Genomic DNA, 22,103 nt, shown 5'->3' on the forward strand with positions numbered 1-22,103 from the left:
TTCTACAAGAATTGATTTTGATCTTCATGTCCACCGAGATTAATGATATATTTGGCCCAATGGCAAGAGCTGCTTACTTGGTTCACACTTAGCGTCTCGATTCCAAAAATGTTCAAATCCCACAGGAGCCCTCGCTTTATTGTTAACTTGACTTTGTGTAACTGAGTTCCTTTTACTCGGACCCCAGTCCATATGAACAGGAAGGTCATACAGTTACAGAGTACAGTGAACCTCCATTGGCGCACAGCAAGCTCAACAGGGCTGACCTGGCTCGTTGGTCTAGGGGTATGATTCTCGCTTCGGGTGCGAGAGGTCCCGGGTTCAAATCCCGGATGAGCCCTGGTTTTAAATGGAACAGAGCGGTTGGGACAAAACTAATGGAAACTTGCACTGCCGGCTTGGTTTTCGCTTGGAAGCTTGTTTCTCCAGAGGTCCAAGGAGGTTCAAATCCCACTGTAATTACCTCTGAAAATTAAAGCTCCAACCTGGAGCCTCTCTCTGGAATACAGGGAGCGGGATAGAGAATGTCACACTTTGTGGAGACATGAACCTCTGAAATATTAATATAATAGAGTACAGAAAGACCTCAGAATATTGTCATTTTACTAACACCATTCATCATGTTCACTGTTATATTCATGTGTCTGTGGCTTTCATTAGGTAAGTTAACATTGATCTTTTCAGAAAGGAGATAATAAATTAATGATTAATTAGCCTGTGTGATGTTAAGAAAAAATAGAATATGAGTTATATAACTCAAAACTAAAATATTATTATGTTCTCTTCTCTATAACAGGTGACTCCATGGCAGATTTATTAAAACCACTTTTCACTCATAAAGTTGTAGATGAAGGTGATGATGTTACTCTGTCCTGCAGCAACAAAGACAGTGGTTCAGTAAACAGCCTACAATGGTACAAACAACATCCAAAATCTAAACCTGAGTTCCTTTTTTCATCACTCCATGTGGAGGTAAATCCCTATGCCACCACGTCTGTCTGCTAAAGTTGATGATAAAACTAAACAAGTGGATCTGATCATCTCCTCTGCTGCTTTTAATGTTTGATAATATACAATTAGAAGGTAATTAATTCATAATCACACTCTCTGGTATCACCCAGATGAGGATGGGTTCACATTTGAGTCTTCCTCATATCGTCTCACAGAGTTTTTTCTTGCTGCTGTTGCCTCAGAGTTGCTCATTAGGGGTAAAGTTAATTTTCAACTTTGTAATTTCTATTCTGAATTTCTGTATTTCTGTAAAGCTGCTTTGAGACAATGTCCATTGTTAAAAGTGCTGTACAAATAAAAATGAAGTGAACTGAATTGAATTAAACTGAATTTAATTACCTTTTGGTTATAGACACAGCAAATTTACTTATGAGAGATTTTGTTTAAATCTGGATCAGTTTCCTATGATTTTCCACAGCAAATTATCATAATTATTTATAAATGTACAAATAATTTAAAAACCACACAAACAGATAAAGGCTTATAGTATTGTATAGATGATGAATCTTGAAATACAACACCAGCCATAATGACTCTAGATTTCTGTCACTGACACTGTGTGAAGTGATCTGTACAAAATAACACTAAAACAGCATCACTTCCTGGGTGTGTCCTTCTAGAGACGTGTAAAGTTCAGCACATACAGCACTATTATACAGAATCCTCACAGAGCTGTGTTCAGAAATGGATCAACTATACAACTTACTGTACATAGTGAGATACATACCACTGATTCTCACTCTAGTTACAGGTCATTCATTTTCATCAGTTTATCAATAGTTTTAACTATCACAATCATATTTAATCAGTTAATTAATTACATTAATTAATAACCATGGTTTTTTTTGGCGACGCTACCCATGCACTTGGAGGGTTGTGGGGCTGTGGTCAAGGGAGGCCTGCCAGGTCGGGAAAGAGAGGCACTCTGGCAGGCGGTCGCAATGGTTGTACCACGCATGCTTCCATTACCAGACGTGATTCAAGATCCAAACCCAGGAAAGGTTTGAAAGGCTTAGGCTCTTGTTGACAAGGTTTGCTGATATGAACTTGCATCCCAGTCTGTTGCAATCAATTCAATTCAATTCAATTTTATTTGTATAGCGCTTTTAACAAAGAGCATTGTCTCAAAGCAGCTTTACATGAGAAACCACATAAGAAAACAACAAACATATGAACAGACAAACAGACAAACAGTCCTAGATGTTGTCCCAAGTGAGCAAGCCTGAGGTGACTGAGGCGACTGTGGCAAGGAAAACTCCCTTAGATGGTATGAGGAAGAAACCTTGAGAGGAACCAGACTCAAAAGGGAACCCATCCTCATTTGGGTGACAATTGTGTGATGCAGATACAGCATGTGTATAGTGTTATGTGAATCAATAAGGAGGTTGTTGTCCATGGCGCTGCTTGAATATCCCAATCCTCACAAGCAGAACCCGGCTGGAGCTGGTCCATCTCCGGATGCCACTGGAGCCGGCACAGTCTCTGTATGCCTCGGGATGGGTAGAAGAAAGGAAACAATGGAACAGCATTAGCGTAGCTGCTGTTCATAATATTAGCAGTACTAGCTGAATGTGCATTTAATCAGATGTACTGGAGTGCAAGGTTATGGGAAGTGTTAGATGTATGCCTGGCTAAAGAGATAAGTCTTTAGTCTACATTTAAACTGGGAGACTGTGTCTGAGCCCCGAACACAGTCAGGAAGACTATTCCAGAGTTTTGGAGCTAAATACGAAAACGCTCTACCTCCTTTTGTGGACTTTGATATTCTGGGAACTACTAGAAGTCCAGAATTTTGTGATCTTAAAGAGCGTGGTGGATTGTAATGTGTTAGAAGACTGGATAGATAGGTGGGAGCTAAACCATTTAGAGCCTTGTATGTGAGTAGAGCTAGTTTATAGTCAATTCTAAACTTAACAGGTAGCCAGTGCAGGGATGATAATATTGGGGTTATATGATCATATTTTCTTGATCTGGTAAGAACTCTGGCGGCTGCATTCTGGACTAACTGTAGCTTGTTTATTGAAGATGCAGGACAACCACCTAGTAATGCATTACAGTAGTCCAGTCTGGAGGTCATGAATGCATGAACTAGCATTTCTGCATCAGATACAGATAAAATGTTCCTAAGCTTGGCAATATTTCTAAGAAGGAAGAAGGCTGTTTTTGTGATATTGTAAATATGGTTTTCAAAGGATAAGTTGCTGTCTAATATTACACCCAGGTCTTTCAATGTTGAGCTAGTAGTAACAGTGCATCCTTCTAGGTGCAAGCTGAATTGTGAGAGCTTCTGTGTACTAGTTTTTGGGCCAATAAGTAATATCTCCGTTTTTTCAGAATTTAATAATAGGAAATTATTGGTCATCCGATCTCTAATATCTTTAACACACTCAGTTAATCTAGACCAATTAGATATTTCATCTGGTTTTGATGAGATATATAAAGGTGCACGATCCGGGCCGCTGTCTTCGGGACTGTGCACTGCATTGATCTGCACGGATCTCCAGTGGCGACCCATCAGCCTTACAGCATCTGTGTCCAACCAACATGGAAATAAAGCCCACGGTTGCGAAACACCTAGACCCAGGGTTAGCTTTTCTCGATCCCCTCTAGCACTCCGAAGCATTCCGTACGCATGAGTTGTGGAAAAGACGAGGTTAAAGGGCACACAAGCGACGAGGATGGGATTCGAACCCACGCGTGCAAAGCACAAAGGATTAGCAGTCCATCGCCTTAACCTCTCGGCCACCTCATCAGACGCAGGTGTGGCACCCACGACCAAATGTCCACAGAGACCGCAACAATTCCGTAGCGGCGCGCCATAACTCAACGCGTTTAAACAAGCCTGTTCCCAAAGCAACTGGAGCCCATCCCACGTGCATTAGCAGTCTGTTTCCTTAACCTCTTGGCATCCTAGGTCACCCACATGACCTTACACCTCAGTGCACCTGGCACTTGCACTCCATTGCCCAAACCTCTTGGCCACCACTTCTTATGTCGATTTTTTATTCTTGGTTGATTTGTTGTTTTGTTGGTAGCTCGTAACCATGGTAAGGGCACGACTGATGCGGCTCAGAAGCGGAAACCGTGATTTGCGTACCGTTCTGTGGTTGTTTGGACTTGCTGTTTGAAAAAGCAAGGTGTGAAACGAAGCAGCCAGCATTGACACCAGTTGCAGAAACCTGGGAGCTATTTCAGGACCTGGGTCTGGGGGCTCCGGTACCATGTGAGCTCGTTTTTTTTTTTTTGCAGCCAGGCAGCCAGCTAATGGCAACTCTTAAGCACATTTGCAGAAGGCACAGGAGCCAACACCCCTGTAAAGCCTTTGGGGTGCCAGAGCCCACAACCACTGCCTTGAAAAGGCTCAGCTGGCAGCGGTGGGATTTGAACCCACGCCTCCGAAGAGACTGGAGCCTAAATCCAGCGCCTTAGACCACTCGGCCACGCTACCCAAGGGCTCAGCACTTATAGACCTCTGTGGAGAGCACACTGACATACTGTCTGGGTGTGTGGTACACAGGCTGCACAGATGAGGACAGACAAACTGTGCAGAGGGTGAAAAACAGCTCAAAAAATCATCGGCTGCCCTCTGCCCTCCCTGGATGACATGTCCAGGTCCTGCTGCCTCAGCAAAATCAAGGCCATCACAGGAGACTCCTCACATCCTGCTCATCACTTGTTTGACCTGTTGCCATCTGGGTGGCACTTCAGGTCAACAAAGTCTCACACCACCAGACTTACAAACAGCTTCTTCCCCTGGGCCATTCGGACTGCAAACAATCACTGAACACACACACATTCTACCTAATAAAATGTGCAATTCTACTGTGCACTTTAATCTGTCTGTGAATTGAGTACAAGTTATAACTTAATATTGGCTTTGCACAAATTAGATTTCAAGCAAATATATAATTGGGAACATTTTGTTGCAGCTTTATGAATGTTCTGCTTATATTACAGTAGCCCTTTAAAAAAGGGTACAAGTATGCATATGTATGAAAGGAGAGTCCATAACCTGAGGTACTGAGATATTGAGAAGGGTTCAGTATTTATATTAACATATTTTTACATATGTTTCTTTATTGACATGCACAGCCAATTATTACAACATTATTACAACAATACTAATTCTAACAAAGTCCTGAATATGTACAATATGGCTATATTTGTGGACACCTAACCATCACACCAGTATGTGGGCATTCTCCAACCTGCTGCACAATTGTAGGATGTCTTTATATTCTTACAAAAAACATGTTCCAGCTCAATGAAGATGTTTATTACAAGTTTGGTGTGGAATAAAATGAGTTACCTGCACACAGCCCTGAACTCAAACCCACTCAACACTTTGGGATGAATTAGAATTCTGACTGCACCCCAAGCCACACATGCCTGATGTTTTAGGGCTGTATGGACACATGGACATACAGTATCTCACAAAAGTGAGTACACCCCTCACATTTTTGTAAATATTTTATTATATCTTTTCATGTGACAACACTGAAGAAACGACACTCTGCTCCAATGTAAAGTAGTGAGTGTACAGCCTGTATAACAGTGTAAATTTGCTGTCCCCTCAAAATAACTCAACACACAGCCATTAATGTCTAAACCATTGGCAACAAAAGTAAATACACCCCTAAGTGGAAATGTCCAAATTGGGCCCAAAGTGTCAATATTTTGTGTGGCCACCATTATTTTCCAGCTTTGCCTTAACCCTCTTGGGCATGGAGTTCACCAGAGCTACAGGTTGCCATATATTTACAAAAATGTGAGGGGTGTACTCACTTTTGTGAGATACTGTATATTGCCACTTACTGAACAATCATCTAATTTTTAATATTATTAGTGTATATTTTGCAACAAGTTTGAAGTAATATCTAAATAAAGCTAGTCTAAGTAGATTGATTGATAATGTTAAATTGCCCCTAGGTGTGAATGGGTGAGCAAATGGCTGTGTGTGTGTGTGTGTGTATGTGTGTGTGTGTGTGTGTGAAAGAGAGAGAGAGAGAGAGAGAGAGAGAGAGAGATAAACAATTATTTTTTTTTCAATTATATTTCTGCACATATTTGGTAAGTTCAAAAACAATTTTTTTTGGTGTTAAGGTTTTTCTCTTCAGTGAACACAAGATGGCGCAGTCACTTATCTTAATCTTGGTCTAGAACTAGAGCACAACACAACCTGCTCACATTCTCTGAGACATAGAGTATACTTGTTCTTCTATCATACATACTGCTGATATAATATCCTAACCCCTGCCCTGGTTACTCTTAGTGCCTAAGATAATTTCAGAGATACCATTCTGATTAAACAACACAACTGTCCACTTAACACTAAACTGTCATAAGAATAAATACTCATCTAATGTCATTTCTTTGGCACCTGCTGTGTCAGAAACATTAAAAACTAGAAACTTATATGTGAATGTGCCTTTATTCTTCTTTCTCTTCTTCTGATGCTACTGTGAGTACAGGAAAGTTTTATTTTTCAGATTTAACTGTTAGAGCTGAGAAATAAGGGATTAATTCAACCTTAATTACCAAGGGAAACTACTCATTTCTTCCTCATTCTTAAATAAATCATATTCTCTTCCACTTAGTGTTTCTAACATTAATCTGCCTGCTGGTGTTTACACAAACTTTCTCTAATTTAGAGATATCACTAACATGTAAAATAACATAAATACATTTAATTTCCTACTTTCAGTATGTGTTTACTTAAATGTGCTCTGGACAGGTTCCCCATATGAGGCTGAATGTAAAGCCAGGATGTTTCAGTAAGAATCAACAATCTGACAACAACATTGGTGACACTGTCATGTGATGCTGTGGGGTGGAGCAATTTTGAAGCTTTATGGTGTTAACATATTAGATTACAGAAAGATCTCCACTATTTTCACTGAGCTAAGACCAGTCATCATGTTCACTGTTATATTCATGTATCTGTGGATTTCACTAGGTGAGTTAACATTGACTTTTTGTTATTACAGAAATATTAACTATATTATATTAAATATTAGTCTGTGTGGTGATGCAGTGTGAAAATGCAGAGTGTGGGTCTGACTTAAGTATTTCCTGTTGATTATTTAAAGGTTAAAAACATTATGTTCTCTTCTCTATGACAGGTGACTCCATGGCAGATTCAATAGAGCCACATTTCACTCCTGAAGCTGTAGATGAAGGTGATGATGTTACTCTGTCCTGCAAATACAAAACAAGTCGTACATCAGACTACCTGCACTGGTACAGACAATATCCAAAATCTACACCTGAGTTCCTTCTTATTGTTAACCAAAAAGGAAATCTAATTTCCAACACTGACCCAAGAATGTCTGCTAAAGTTGATGATAAAACTAAACAAGTGGATCTGATCATCTCCTCTGCTGTTGTATCAGACTCTGCTCTATACTACTGTGCTCTGGAGCCCACAGTGACAGGAAATCCAGCTGCACTGTACAAAAACTTTCACACAGTTTTGTTATATTGAAAGAAGTTTTGCCAATGATTTAGAGAAAGTTACATGTCCTTTTGGGGGATTCTCTCTTTCTCTCTACTGATCAGGGTCGTGGTTGATATGGAGTTTGTCCCACACATGAGGTAGGAAACACCCTGAATGGGATGTCAGTCCTTTGCAGAGCTCCATACACAAACCCTTTCACATACTTATTTACACATAGTGAATTTATTAGTAAATTTATTACTGTCATGTTTTTTGGAGGTGATGCAAAACTGCACACAAACTGACAGTAACCTGAACTCATCATCAAACTGGGGATCCTGAAGCTGTGATGCAGCAACACTACCTGCTGTGTCACTGTGCTATCACACTGTTAAAATCCTTCTGCTTAAAGTGTTTTCTTGTAGTGTGGTGTTGTGTCATTGTTATAATAAAGAACAATTACTTATTTTAAGTATTATGTATTTTGACAGCCCAACTTTAACAAGCCATAAACATATTTCACCAAGCAATGTTTAAATCTTTTATTTACTTTATAATCCTGCATAGACTGTTGTCACTGAACCTTTCATACTACACAATTGTAATTGCATGTGATAAGTTTATTGGTGTAATAGGGGTGTGTTCATGAAAATGTGTGTGTGTCTGTGTGTGTGTGTGTGTGTGTGTGTGAAAGAGAGAGAGAGAGAGAGAGAGAGAGAGAGAGATTTTAAATTGCTAAATTATAAAACTATTTATTAGTGTGTTAAGGTTTTTCTCTTCAGTGAACACAAGATGGCGCAGTCACTTATCTTATTGTGGGTCTAGAACTAGAGCACCACACAACCTGCTCACATTCTCTGAGATGATGGAAGCTACTTTTCACAGTAAACAGTTGTGACATAGAGTTTACTTGTTATTCTACTAAATAGTTTATTTATATTCTTCTTTATAATGGGCAGTTTAGCAGATTAAATTGGGCTGACCGATGAAGATGCCAACATTGTCAGAAAAGGAACAGACTCTGTTATTCTAAAATGTTCATACGAGTCAAGCAGTGATTACACTGAGCTTTACTCTTCCTTTCCTTTTACCAACTTAAGAGTCATGCTTTTCTCACAAGATGGAGATATTTACACTTTTACATTCACTTCATCATCATCCTTTCACATTAACCATCATTTAACCATCAAATGTAATATTTTAATGGACACAATATTAGAGGTTAACTAATGTTGTATTGTTTGTAGAATAAAGCCCAAACTGCACTTCACTAACAACTCCTCATACAGCTAGTCTGTTGTGTAACTGGTTATTATTGCATGGACCCAGTGGACACTGTGGATCAGAAACCCAGTAAACGCTCTGTTCTGGACATTCTTGTACCATTAAAGTTAGAATATTAATGCTACATTTGATTTATTTGGTTTATTCTAGATGGAATCTGAAAAATACATGCAAACAACATGACTATGTCAAATGGATTAGTTTTAAATGTTATGTTTGCTTACTTTAGAAACTAGTTTGGAGTTAAATGGAATATTGGTTCCAGATGTAGATGCAGACACCACTAATTTAATGTGTAATTAAATAACTTTAATTACTTTATTTACTGTAAGTAAATCCTGGATTTATCTGGGGGAATAACTAATAAACTAAGGTGCAGAAATAGACAAAAGATCAAAAAGAGAGCAACAAGGGAAAAAAAAACATCCAAAAATATCCAAACCAAATCACACAAAACGTTGATCAGCAACAGTGGAATAGTTCTGTGTTGTATTAGTGACTCAGTTCACTGTCACTGATACTGTGAAGTGATGATCTGTGTAAAATTATGCTCCAACTGCATCACTTCCTGGGTGTGTCCTTCTAGAGACGTGTAAAGTTCAGCACATACAGCACTATTATACAGAATCCTCACAGAGCTGTGTTCAGAAATGGATCAACTATACAACTTACTGTACATAGTGAGATACATACCACTGATTCTCACTCTAGTTACAGGTCATTCATTTCATCAGTTTATCAAAAGTTTTAATTCTTACAATCATATTTAATGAGTTGCATTAATTAATAACCATGTTTTTTATTATTCATCCAGTCATTTCTTGATATCTTAAGTCAATATTTGGTTTAAGAAAAAAATTTCACTGATATATTTTTTTGTATTTTTTTTTTTTTACACCAGGCAGTTTTGCTGATAAAATTGGACCAACAGATGAAGATGCCAACATTGTCAGGAAAGAAACAGAGACTGTTACTCTGAAATGTTCATATGAGTCAAGCAGCAATGACATTGATCTTTACTGGTACAAACAATATCCTAACAGCGCACCACAGTTTTTATTGTATAAAGGCGCAAGGTCAAGATCTGACCAGAGCACTCCTGATGATCATCGATTAGAGTCGAAAACCAGCAGAGACTCTACTGAACTTACTATCAGAGGTCTAAAGCTCTCAGATTCTGCACTCTATCATTGTGCTCTTGAAGTAGTAGCACTGTAATACAGAGTCACTGAAAGGCTTTACAAAAACTGTAAATGGCATATATGACGTTTATAAAACCACGAGATCAAAGAGACTCACTTTATCAACTTTTTGGTAAACCACAGAAACAAACAATTTTTGTAATAACATTTACAGCTGGAGAAAATAGCTGAGAAAAAAAGAATGATGAGGGATTAACACAGCAACTACACAATATTCATGGTAAACTCACAAATATACATGTTTCAGATACTAGATGTTGCTGGTCTATACATTGTGTAATTAAATTAATAAACAACCCACAACCCAGTGTAGTCCATTGTAATTTGTATTCCTGCTTCATGACTAGTGTTGCTGGGAGAAGCTCCAGATCCACTGCAACCCTGACCAGGATAAAGCAGTTACTGAAGATCAATGAATGAATGTAGGTTTATATAGACAGTTGTGGACATGTGACCAGGATAGAGCAGTTAATAAAAATAAATTCTGAGTTAATGATCATTTATTAGGACAGTAAGCAGCTGTTTATATTATTTATAAGGTATAGTTGGTGTGATCATGCAATGTGTCTCATAGCAAACAAAAACCTATTAAATCCTAGCAAACCTATTAATAAAAACCTGCATTATGACCAAAGCCTCTGATGCTAATTAATGAAGCTAGTGAACATGTAACACCAGCCATACAACATCATCCATGATTGTTCATTAAGTTTGACAAAAGTGGATCTGTTCATCTCCTCTGCAGCAGTGACAGACTCTAAACTGTACTACTCTGGTGCACACAGTGACAGGAAACCCAACTAGACTGTAGACAATGTACTACACATGATTCATTCATTCTGTGGAAATGCTTTCTTTATATTATGTTGGTAGATGCAGCTCAGGCTCTTTTGGTGAAAGCAGGAAAAAGAGCAGAGAGAGAAGAAGGACAGAGTGATAGCAAAGCTAACAGAGAAAAAGATTCTCCTTTCCACTGTGTGTTTGTAGACTTGGAGAAAGCGTATGGCAGGGTGCCAAGAGAAGAGCTGTGGTACTGTATGAGGAAGTCAGGAATAGCAGAGAAGTATGTCAGAGTGGTGCAGGACATGTATGAGAGGAGCAGGACAGTGGTGAGGTGTGCTGTAGGTCAGACAGAGGAGTTCAAAGTGGAGGTGGGACTGCATCAGGGATCAGCTCTGAGCCCCTTCCTGTTTGCTATGGTGATGGACCAGTTGTCAGAGGAGGTCAGACAGGAGTCTCCTTGGACAATGATGTTTGCAGATGACATTGTGATCTGTAGTGAGAGCAGGGAGCAGGTGGAGGTAAACCTGGAGAGGTGGAGGTTTGCGCTGGAGAGAAGAGGAGTGAAAGTCAGTGGTAGTAAGACTGAGTACATGTGTGTGAATGACAGGGAGGGAAGTGGAACAGTAAGATTACAGGGTGAAGAGGTGAAGAAGGTACAAGTACTTGGGGTCAACAGTTGTTAAGTTTTACAGCTACTATCAACATCTGTTTTCTTGTGAGAAAAAAAAATCCATGGAAATGACAAATTCAGCGGTATTTGAAAGAAAAATATATGGGGGCTATGAAGACATTTTAGGTATTTGAATAAATATTTCTTCCATATTCCAAAATCAGTTCAATCCCAGAAACCACCTACTAAAGAAAGGACTTAGCATATTATAACAATTCCTGTATGTTTCACCATTCAAATATTCTTATTTTTGTAATGAGAGAGAGAGAGAGAGAGAGAGACCCAAAAACAAGTGTTATAACTTTTAATGTCAAAATATCACAGAAAAATTGAGTAGATGGTATGAGTGAATCCATTGCTTCTCAGGACCACATTGTTTTATTAAGACAAAAATATTTCTACAAGCTTTATATAAACAGTATTCAGAACAGCAGATCTGTCATGAATATACATAAATACAAGTAGGTGGAGCTAGAGGTGGAGATGTACATCAAATAGTAACACTGACATTCATTTCTAAAGCTAGAGGTTTGAACTAAACACTCAGGAAAACAATGTTGTTCCTCTTCGTGGTGTTTTTCACTCTTGCTGATGTTGGTAAGTCATATACACTGCACACAAAATATTATTTTTTCTAATTAAGAAGACAAAATTTTCCATGTGAAATGTGTCATTTATGATTAAAATATCACAATATTGTTGTAATGTTTTTATAGCAGAGGCTGCTGACAATAACATTAAACCAGATCAAACCAATGTATTTTCAATGGAAGGCAGCAACATCTCACTGTCCTGCACATATACTGGATCAGTTAACAGACTCCACTGGTATCGACAAAAACCTGGATCAAGACCCGAGTTTCTGCTGCTGATTCTTGAAGCCAGTGAAACTGTCACTGAGGCTCAACCACCTCATCCACGATCGTCTGTACAACTTAAAAAAGAGCAAGATAAAATGAATAAGAAAGTGGATCTGATCATCTCCTCTGCTGCTGTATCAGACTCTGCTCTATACTACTGTGCTCTGCAGCCCACAGTGACAGGAAATCCAGCTGCACTGTACAAAAACTTTCACACAGTTTTGTTATATTAAAAGCAGCTCTTCCAATGTTTAGAGAAAGTTACATGCCCTTTTGGGGGATTCTATCTTTTTCTCTATTGGTCAGGGTCATAGTAGATACAGAGTCTGTCCAAGACATGAGGTGGGAAAACACCCTGAATGGGATGTCAGTCCTTTGCACTCCACAAACCCTTTCACACACTCATTCACACAGAAGTGCAATTTCTCCTAGCAAATCTTCCTACTGTCATGTTTTTTTTTTGGAAGTGATGCAAAACTGCCCACAAACTGACACTAACCTAAACTCCTGTTAAAATCCTTCTGCTTAAAGTATTTTCTTGCAGTATGGAGTAATTTTTATAATAAAGAAAGATTTCTACCCTCATGGTACAATTCCATATTGACTGATAACAAGTGCACTAAAGACAAGGCTCAGGTCAATCCTCATAGCAGAATTCCACAATGCCAGTGGACTCATGATCCTCTCTGTTCTGTCTGGAGTAATTACACTGCAGATGAAGGGCATTTTATTGTCTAAGTGTCGTAACTTCACATATATAATAGTCAAACTAATCAGTTATAGCCCAATGTTCAACAAGTTCAACCTCAACAGAAGGAGATCATCTTCAAAACTAAGGATTATCTTATTATCAGTAAACCAATTCCTTGTATTTTCAAACAAGTAACTAGAACCGTCTTATTCATTAGTGCATTGTTGTCTTCTGATCTTTTGCAGTGTTCAGTGTGAGAAAGAATCATTATGTTGTGATTCATGAACAAGCATCTGAGTAAATTTATCTAAAGGGAATTGTTTGTGTGTGTGTGCGTGTGTGTGTGTGTGTGTGTGTGTGTGTTTAATCCCCTGATAGGAAAGGAAGTATGTCATGTGAACATAAAGTATTTCTCAATGGCCAGTTCAGTTTAGTTGTTGAGATTTTTAACTGTTTTCAACATCTGTTTCCTTTTAGTTTTCTATTATTATTTCTTTTTGTATTTTACATTAAATAACGTAACCTGGTGTTGTGAATACAATTTAAATGTAAGTTCTAATACATAATTACTAATCCACAGTATGAATATATATGTATGGCTGTATGAACTGTTTGCAGGTTTTTATTTTGTCCAAGTTAAGGTTTTTCTCTTCAGTGAACACAAGATGGCGCAGTCACTTATCTTATTGTGGGTTAAGTACTAGAGACACTACCACACAACCTGCTCACATTCTCTGAGATGATGGAAGCTACTTTTCACAGTAAAACCTTTGTGACATAGAGTATACTTGTTCTTCTATCATACATACTGCTGATATAATATCCTAACCCCTGCCCTGGTTACTCTTAGTGCCTAAGATAATTTCAGAGATATCATTCTGATTAAACAACACAACTGTCCACTTAACACTAAACTGTCATAAGAATAAATAATCATCTAATGTCATTTCTGTGACAAACAAAAGCACCTGCTGTGTCAGAAACACTGAAAACTGGAAACTTATCTGTAAATCTGCCTTTACTCTTCTTTCTCTTCTTCTGATGCTATTGTGAGTTTAAACCTTAATTATCAAGTAAAAAAAATATTCCTTATTCTCAATTAAACCTGATTCTCTTCCACTTAGTGTTTCTAACATTAATCTGCCTGCTGGTGTTTATACAATAATTCTCTAATTTAGAGACATCACTAACATATATAATTAAAATACTGACAATGTAATTATTAGATTAGATTTTTACTAGATTAAATTGATCATTTTTACATAAATACATTAATTTCCTCCTTTCAGTATGTGTTTACTTAAATGTGCTCTGGACAGGTTTCCCATATGAGGCTGAATGTAAAGCCAGGATGTTTCAGTAAGAATCAACAATCTGACAACAACATTGGTGACACTGTCATGTGATGCTGTGGGGTGGAGCAATTTTGAAGCTTTATGGTGTTAACATATTAGATTACAGAAAGATCTCCACTATTTTCACTGAGCTAAGACCAGTCATCATGTTCACTGTTATATTCATGTATCTGTGGCTTTCACTAGGTGAGTTAACATTGACTTTTTGTTATTGCAGAAATATTAACTATATTATATTAAATATTAGTCTGTGTGGTGATGCAGTGTGAAAATGCAGAGTGTGGGTCTGACTTAAGTATTTCCTGTTGATTATTTAAAGATTAAAAACATTATGTTCTCTTCTCTATGACAGGTGACTCCATGGCAGATTCAATAGAGCCAGATTTCCCTCATAAAGCTGTAGATGAAGGTGATGATGTTACTCTGTTCTGCAAATACAAAAAAAGTGGTGGAACAGACTACTTGTACTGGTACAGACAATATCCAAAATCTAAACCTGAGTTCCTTCTTCAAATTGTTCAAAGAGAAACTACAATTTCCAACACTCAACTAAGAATATCTGCTAAATTTGATGATAAACAAGTGTATCTGATCATCTCCTCTGCTGCTGTATCAGACTCTGCTCTATACTACTGTGCTCTGAGGCCCACAGTGACAGGAAATCCAGCTGCACTGTACAAAAACTTTCACACAGTTTTGCTACATGCCCTTTTGGGGAAATCTCTCTTTCTTTCTTAAGATTCATAAAGAGTTTATATTATTATAATATTTCATTATTAGTAGACAGTTCATTCATTCATTCATTCATTCATTCATTCATTCTTCTTCTATTCTTCTATAACTATTCTATTTTGCCCAGGAAACCAGAAGTTACATTAGACAGAAAGTTAAACAGAAAGGTACTCAGAGGGTCCAATTGGGACCATTTCTGAACTTCAGTGAAGCAGCTGAGGCTCTGTACAAGTTCAGGAGTTGAATAAAGTAATGTTCTGAAAATTATTATTGTCATAATTTGTGAAAAAAACAAACAATCAAACAAAACCATGGCTTCTTTTTTCCCAGCAGACTTTTTTATGTGCAAATTGGGATATAGTTTTATGATTGAGTAAAAAATAAATAAATAACTAAGTTCAAACAGAAAAGACCTAGGTGTGTTAAAGTCTCTTTCCTTTCACCACAAGATGGTGGAGGCTGTTATCTTATTGTTGGACAAGTACTAGGATTCTGCTTACATCCCCCAGAGATGCTGACATTATGATTATGAATACTTTACACAATTATAAAGACTACAGCTATTCTTCAGCCTTACATAGATAATACTTTTATATAAAAAAGTCTAGAACCAATCAGAATGTTTTAATAATCTCTGCTTGTACAATCAAGCTAATTAGTGTCATTTTCAACACATCATCAAGCCTTGAAAGGAGTTTGCTTGAATCCAGAAAGGAAACTGAACTTGTAGTAGGGCTATACATGCAATTTCTGTAAAAATGAAATGTACATGTTCACTTGCAATGGGATGTTTGTCATGAGATAATATAAATACTACACTCTTTATTTGTACACAGTTTCATGCTTAAATGAAAAATAATGATATAAAAATCCAACAATACAGATGATATTGATAAAAAATGATAGATTAGAGAAAGAAAAGAGGCTGGTTTGTTCCTCACCACAGTAAAATACTCCTCAACTGTTTGTAATCCTATTTAATAAACAGGTCATTAGGTCTACACACACCTAAATTTCCATTTCCCATCCTGCATTGTACCAGACTCCACTTCCCACAATGCACACTCACTTCCACATTCATTAGTTCATTTATTTTATTGAAGTATTTTTCATGCTATCAGTTTGTGTTTGTTTACCATGTGCTCAGGAAAATTTATCCATGTGGTGCTGAATGTAAAGCCAGAAAGCTTTAGTAAGAATCAACAATCTGTCAGTAACATTAGTGACACTGTCATGTGATGCTGGGGGGTGGAGCTTCATGAATGTTTATAATGTTAATATATCAGACTGCAGAAATTTTATTTTCATTTATAAGCTCATCCATCATGTTCACTGTTATATTCATGTGTCTGTGGCTTTCACTCAGTGAGTTAACATTGATTTTTGTAGATTCAGAAATTGTTTTTAATTAGATTACTTAGTCTTATTAGTTATGTAGTATATCTGCGTAATTTAACACTGCTACAACTGCATCACTTCCTGGGTGTGTCCTTCTAGAGACATGTAAAGTTCAGCACATACAGCACTATTATACAGAATCCTCACAGAGCTGTGTTCAGAAATGGATCAACTATACAACTTACTGTACATAGTGAGATACATACCACTGATTCTCACTCTAGTTACAGGTATTTTTCAATCAGTTATTAATTATTACAATGATATTTAATCAGTTAGATAATTGCATTAATTAATAAGCATGTTTGTATTAATCTAGTAATTTCTTGATTTCTTAAGTCAATATTGGAATTACAAAAAATACTTCACTGACATGTTTCTTTATGTTTTTGTCACACCAGGTAGCTTTGCAGATAAAATTTGGCCAACAGATGCAAACATTGTCAGGAAAGAAGCAGAGACTGTTATTCTGAAATGTTCATATGAGGCAAGCAGTGATGGTATTTATCTTTACTGGTACAAACAATATCCTAACAGCGCACCACAGTTTTTACTGTATAAAGGAGCAAGGTCATATAGTGATGAGAGCACTCCTGATGATCGTCGACTAGAGTCGAAAACCATTGACATGTCCATTGACAGATATCAAAAAAAAGACGATGTCATTTCATGTACTCTTGGGGGCCCCCTGGTGGCTACGGGGCCCTAAGCAGCCGCTTAGTTCGCTTATGCCTTGGGCATAACCACTTCCTGACTCAGTAACTGACAGTCAATATTACTAATGTAATGTTGTATGATATTTAGGAATGATCATAAAATTATCAAAACTTCTGCAGATTTCTGCAGGACTTGAAGAGCTGGACACTGGGTGAGATCGCCTGTGCTGCGGGTCTGTCAGTGTGTGTGTGTGTGTGTGTGTGTGTCTAAATAGTGCCCTTTGCACAAACCCATTTGTTTTGGGTTTTCTGTTTGTTAATGTATTAGTTATCACAGTATGCATTTGGGGCTGATATTTTTCTCAGCTTAACTAGTTTACAAACTCACAGGTTCATTAACGTTTCGGCGTTAAAAAAGAAATTTTTGTATTTTTACGTCTCCCTTTTTTTTAAAATAACAAAATCCTCTATTTCTGGGTGTGGGTGAAAAAAACACTGGTTTATCTACACTGTTAGCAAGCCTGGATAATTAACTTGGTAGCATCATTAAGATAAATATCGTAATGAGTAATGCAAACCTTTTAACCGGTAAACAAACCTTTCCTTTATTTTACTCAAGCTGTTTTTACTGTAAGGAACGTGACAGAATGTTAGATGTGTTATTATGAAACTGCGATGAGAAGAAGCACTTATGATGGGGCGGCGGGAGGAAATGTACAGTACATCATCTTTTTTGGAGAACAGGACATGTTTAGGATTACATCCTGCTTCGTGTTAAGGTGTAAATTAAGTAGCCATCTAGAACACCATAAGTGAATTACAGAGAGTTTTTTGTTTTCTTTACGTTTTAACAGGATGCAGTTGGCGTACAGCTGGCCTCCGTGGCTCCGATTCGGTTCCGTGAAAGATTCGTTCATTTTGAATGAATCCGTAATATGACTCGGGAGAGATTCGTTCATTTTGTATTGACCGCGCATGCGCAAGATCCTATCTGGTTCTGTGATTCATTCAAGTTAATTCATGATAAAGGCACATGGTTACTTTTTGTTTATTCAGTACACTGTTACTCTGAAATGTTCATATAAGTGAAGCAGAGATAACATTCTGCTTTATTGGTACAAACAATATCCTATAATTATATATCCTGTAATTTATTTTCCATTCATACATTTATTTATTCTTTCATGTGTTTATTATACCTGTGTGTATAAATGTTTGTTACTTTACCAAATGTGAACTAAGATCCAGAACAAAATGTGAGCACTCCAGACCATAATTCCATTGTATAGTTACAAGAAGTTAAAATGGATGAATAAGGAAAGTGTTAGTCAAATTTGCTTTCCTTTTATTGATCATAATGAAATTCATCAAGATTGAGTGAAAATGAAATGAAAATGGAAATTGTGTATTAACATTTGTATTTTCAGTTAAATGGATGTACAATGTCTGCCAAATTTTAAATGGATCAGCAAAAATCCATTCACAGTTGCATTTCCCAGGTCTTAAGTGTTACGACCCTGACCTGTGGAAACAGCACTTACTCTTCCCTGCACCACCTTCCATTCACAAACCTGTGCTCCACCTCAGTCCTGCCTCCACATATGGCTTTCATGGAGGAGGTGAGAGGAAGAAGCCCTTTCTCTCCAAAAAAAATGGCAGCATCTTAACAAATTCGGGAACAATATTTTTTTGGACTGATGGTTAATCATTATTCATAGTTTCATGTTTGGTGAAGGTCAAACAGAGTTTATCACAACAAACACCTCATACCAAGTGTCATGTTGGTGGAGGGGTGAGGATTCGGTTGTTTTGCAGCCACAGGCTCTAGAAAACTTTTAATCATTTGGACATTGATGATCTCCACTTTATATTAGAATATTCTTGAGACAAATGTAAGACTATTTGTCCATGAGCTTATGTTGTGCTGAAACTGGGTCATATTAAAGGACAATAATCACAAGCACACCAGCAAATTTGTCTCTTTAAGGATGCTGAATCTGAGGACTTGTTTTTGTCTAGGTTAATGTCAGAAATACAGATAAAAAAGAAAAAGACGGGTTATTCTTGTGTTCTGATATGCTGAAATGCTGTAATGATTCCAAATGAAACTGTGAATTGAAACTGTGAACTATTCCCAGCGTGGTGAGCAATACTTTTGTTTTAAATATATTGATGGTTCTTGATGTAAATAATGTATATGTCTATTTAAATTCAGCTCCTGCAGATGGCAGTACATGACATGAAAATACTCTAGAACTGAACCTGATTGGACCTGGACACAACAGAACCATGTGGAGTGTTAAAGTCGCCATGAACATTAAACCTGAACAAAGCTTCAGCACAGATACATGGTGTGTGGAGTGCAGTCCGACTGAAACACTTGAATTACTGCAGAATCTTGAGCTTAATACAAGATGCTTATGTATTTGTGCACATGCTCTCAAACACCACCTTGTTAGGGGTTTTATATTGTTATAATTTTATGGGGAATTTTTTAAAATCCTATCAATCACTACAGTACCTCTGGTGTTTTGTTTAGACTTTAAGGGTGTTCTATAAATCTGCTGAAGAATTTAATTTCGCAATAAGAATTGTTTGTAATTGCAACAATATATTTTGTAGATTAGAAAAGGTTTAAGTTCATAGAAATAGGAAATACAGGAACTAAATATATGAATCTTTAAATTCTTTTAGAACATGTGTGTGTATTTTACATAATGTGGCAAATCCTGCACTCTGATTGGTTAAAACAGAGGGAAGCTACAGTTGAGGCTTTGTACACAAGAAATGCTTAGATGCTTCACTGAAGACAGAGTAGAAGGAAACTTGACATTTACAATAACATAAAAAGGAAACTTTCAGAAGAACAGAGAAATTAAAACATGATGGTTTTCTGTATGTTTCTGTTTTTTTTACCATGTTCATAGGTAAGCTTATATTTTATATATCCCCATATATCATGTTTAAATGTTTTATAACTAGTAAAGAAATGTTTCCATGTGTGAGTGTTTTAGATTGTAAGCATGTACTGTATGTATACTGTATAATATAAAATGATAATATTCTGAAATAAATGTCCTCTTCAGGTGAGAGCACACAGCATTACTCCAACATCTTCTGCTGTCTATGGTAAAGAGGAGCAAGCAGTTACACTCTCCTGTGATTATAAATACACTGTTTCTATGAACAATCTACAGTGGTATCGACAATATTCCAATGCAGCACCAGAATTCCTCGTTCTGTTGACGGAATCGGGAGTGAATCAGACAGGTGATACTCCTCATCCTCATTTGTCTGCTAAAGTTCATAAGAGTCTGAAGCGTGTGGATTTGGAGATCTCGCCTGCCTCAGTATCAGACTCTGCACTGTACTACTGCGCCTTGCAGCCCACAGTGACAGGAAAGTCAACTTCACTGTCCAAAAACCTACAGAGACCTCAAACATGAAAGTGTTAAAGAATCACAATAAGAAGAAAAGACTGGAAGCTATGCATAACATCAGCATTCTGATTATTGATCCAATAGAAATGTATGTATATAACCATATATGAATACTTTATTTGAATTGAATAGACAAAACATTCTAAGTGAATCCAAATACAGATAGAAAAGTTAGGTGTGTGTTTGAAGAAGCCACATGTTCACTCCCTCTGCAGTATTAAGTGCAGTTCTCATAAACAATAGTGGCAGGTTTGATGGTTTATTTACTTAATGACAGTGTAAAGATCACATGCTGGAATTTGATTCTGTTCTAGGAATAAAAATGTGGATATTGTAAACTCTTTTGACAAGCAGCTGATTTGATTTATTTTCATTTTATGTTTGTTTGTTTGTTTATTTTACTGAGAATGAGATTTAATGTGTTCATCATGTGTGTCTTTGCAGGGTGTTTAATATATTTTTGAGAATTACAGGATACCTGAAAGTATGTATAACTAAGAATAAGAATTGTGGAAAATAAAAACACAGTTTCCATCACACAATCAGGAAATAAATAAGCTCTACTGAAATAATGCTCCATAATCAATTCTTGAGGTAGATGAGCTACAACAGCTAAAGACCACATCGGGTTTCATTCCTGTTCACCAAGAACAGAAATCTAAGACTACAGTAACAACCCTGTAAATGACATAATTTGGCCCAATGGCAAGAGCTGCTTACTTGGTTCACACTTAGCATCTGGATTCCAAAAAGGTTTGAATCCCACAGGAGCCTCGCTTTATTGTTAACTTGACTTTGTGTAACCGAGTTCCTTTTACTCGGACCCCAGTCCATATGAACAAGAAGGTCATACAGTTACAGAGTACAGTGAACCTCCATTGGCACACATCAAGCTAACAGGGACGACCTGGCTCGTTGGTCTAGGGGTATGATTCTCGCTTTGGGTGCGAGAGGTCCCGGGTTCAAATCCCGGACGAGCCCTGGTTTTTCATGGAATAGAGTGGTTGGGATAAAACTAATGGAAACTTGCACTGCTGGCTTGGTTCTCGCTTGGAAGCTTGTTTCTCCAGAGGTCCAAGAAGGTTCAAATCCCACTGTAATTACCTCTGAAAATTAAAGCTCCAACCTGGAGCCTATCTCTGGAATACAGGGAGTGGGATGGAGAATGTCACACTTTGTCGAGACATGAACCTCTGAAATATTAATATAATAGAGTACAGAAAGACCTCAGAATATTGTCATTTTACTAACACCATTCATCATGATCACTGTTATATTCATGTGTCTGTGGCTTTCATTAGGTAAGTTAACATTGACCTTTTCAGAAAGGAGGGTAAAAGGTAAATCCCTATGCCACCACTTCTGTCTGCTAAAGTTGATGATAAAACTAAACAAGTGGATCTGATCATCTCCTCTGCTGCTTTTAATGTTTGATAATATACAATTAGAAGGTAATTTATTCATAATCACACTCTCTGGTATCACCCAGATGAGGATGGGTTCACATTTGAGTCTTCCTCATATCGTCTCAGGGAGTTTTTTCTTGCCACTGTTGCCTCAGAGTTGCTCATTAGGGGTAAAGTTA

The 22,103-nt window shown here is 37.4% G+C and overlaps 4 non-coding genes across 4 annotated transcripts; 2 read left to right on the plus strand and 2 right to left on the minus strand.

Annotated features, from left to right (window-relative positions):
- Positions 1-268: 268 nt before the first annotated feature.
- trnap-cgg (transfer RNA proline (anticodon CGG)) lies at positions 269-340 on the plus strand. The gene has a single exon. It is a non-coding gene; the product is annotated as a tRNA-Pro (tRNA).
- A 3,341-nt stretch (positions 341-3,681) lies between these two features.
- trnas-gcu (transfer RNA serine (anticodon GCU)) lies at positions 3,682-3,763 on the minus strand. The gene has a single exon. It is a non-coding gene; the product is annotated as a tRNA-Ser (tRNA).
- Positions 3,764-4,377: 614 nt separating this feature from the next.
- On the minus strand, positions 4,378-4,459 carry trnal-uag (transfer RNA leucine (anticodon UAG)). The gene has a single exon. It is a non-coding gene; the product is annotated as a tRNA-Leu (tRNA).
- A 16,968-nt stretch (positions 4,460-21,427) lies between these two features.
- On the plus strand, positions 21,428-21,499 carry trnap-ugg (transfer RNA proline (anticodon UGG)). The gene has a single exon. It is a non-coding gene; the product is annotated as a tRNA-Pro (tRNA).
- The last annotated feature ends 604 nt before the right edge of the window (positions 21,500-22,103 follow it).

The sequence above is a fragment of the Hemibagrus wyckioides genome, unplaced genomic scaffold (genome assembly GCF_019097595.1).
Source record: "Hemibagrus wyckioides isolate EC202008001 unplaced genomic scaffold, SWU_Hwy_1.0 Contig1, whole genome shotgun sequence".
NCBI lineage: Eukaryota > Metazoa > Chordata > Actinopteri > Siluriformes > Bagridae > Hemibagrus > Hemibagrus wyckioides.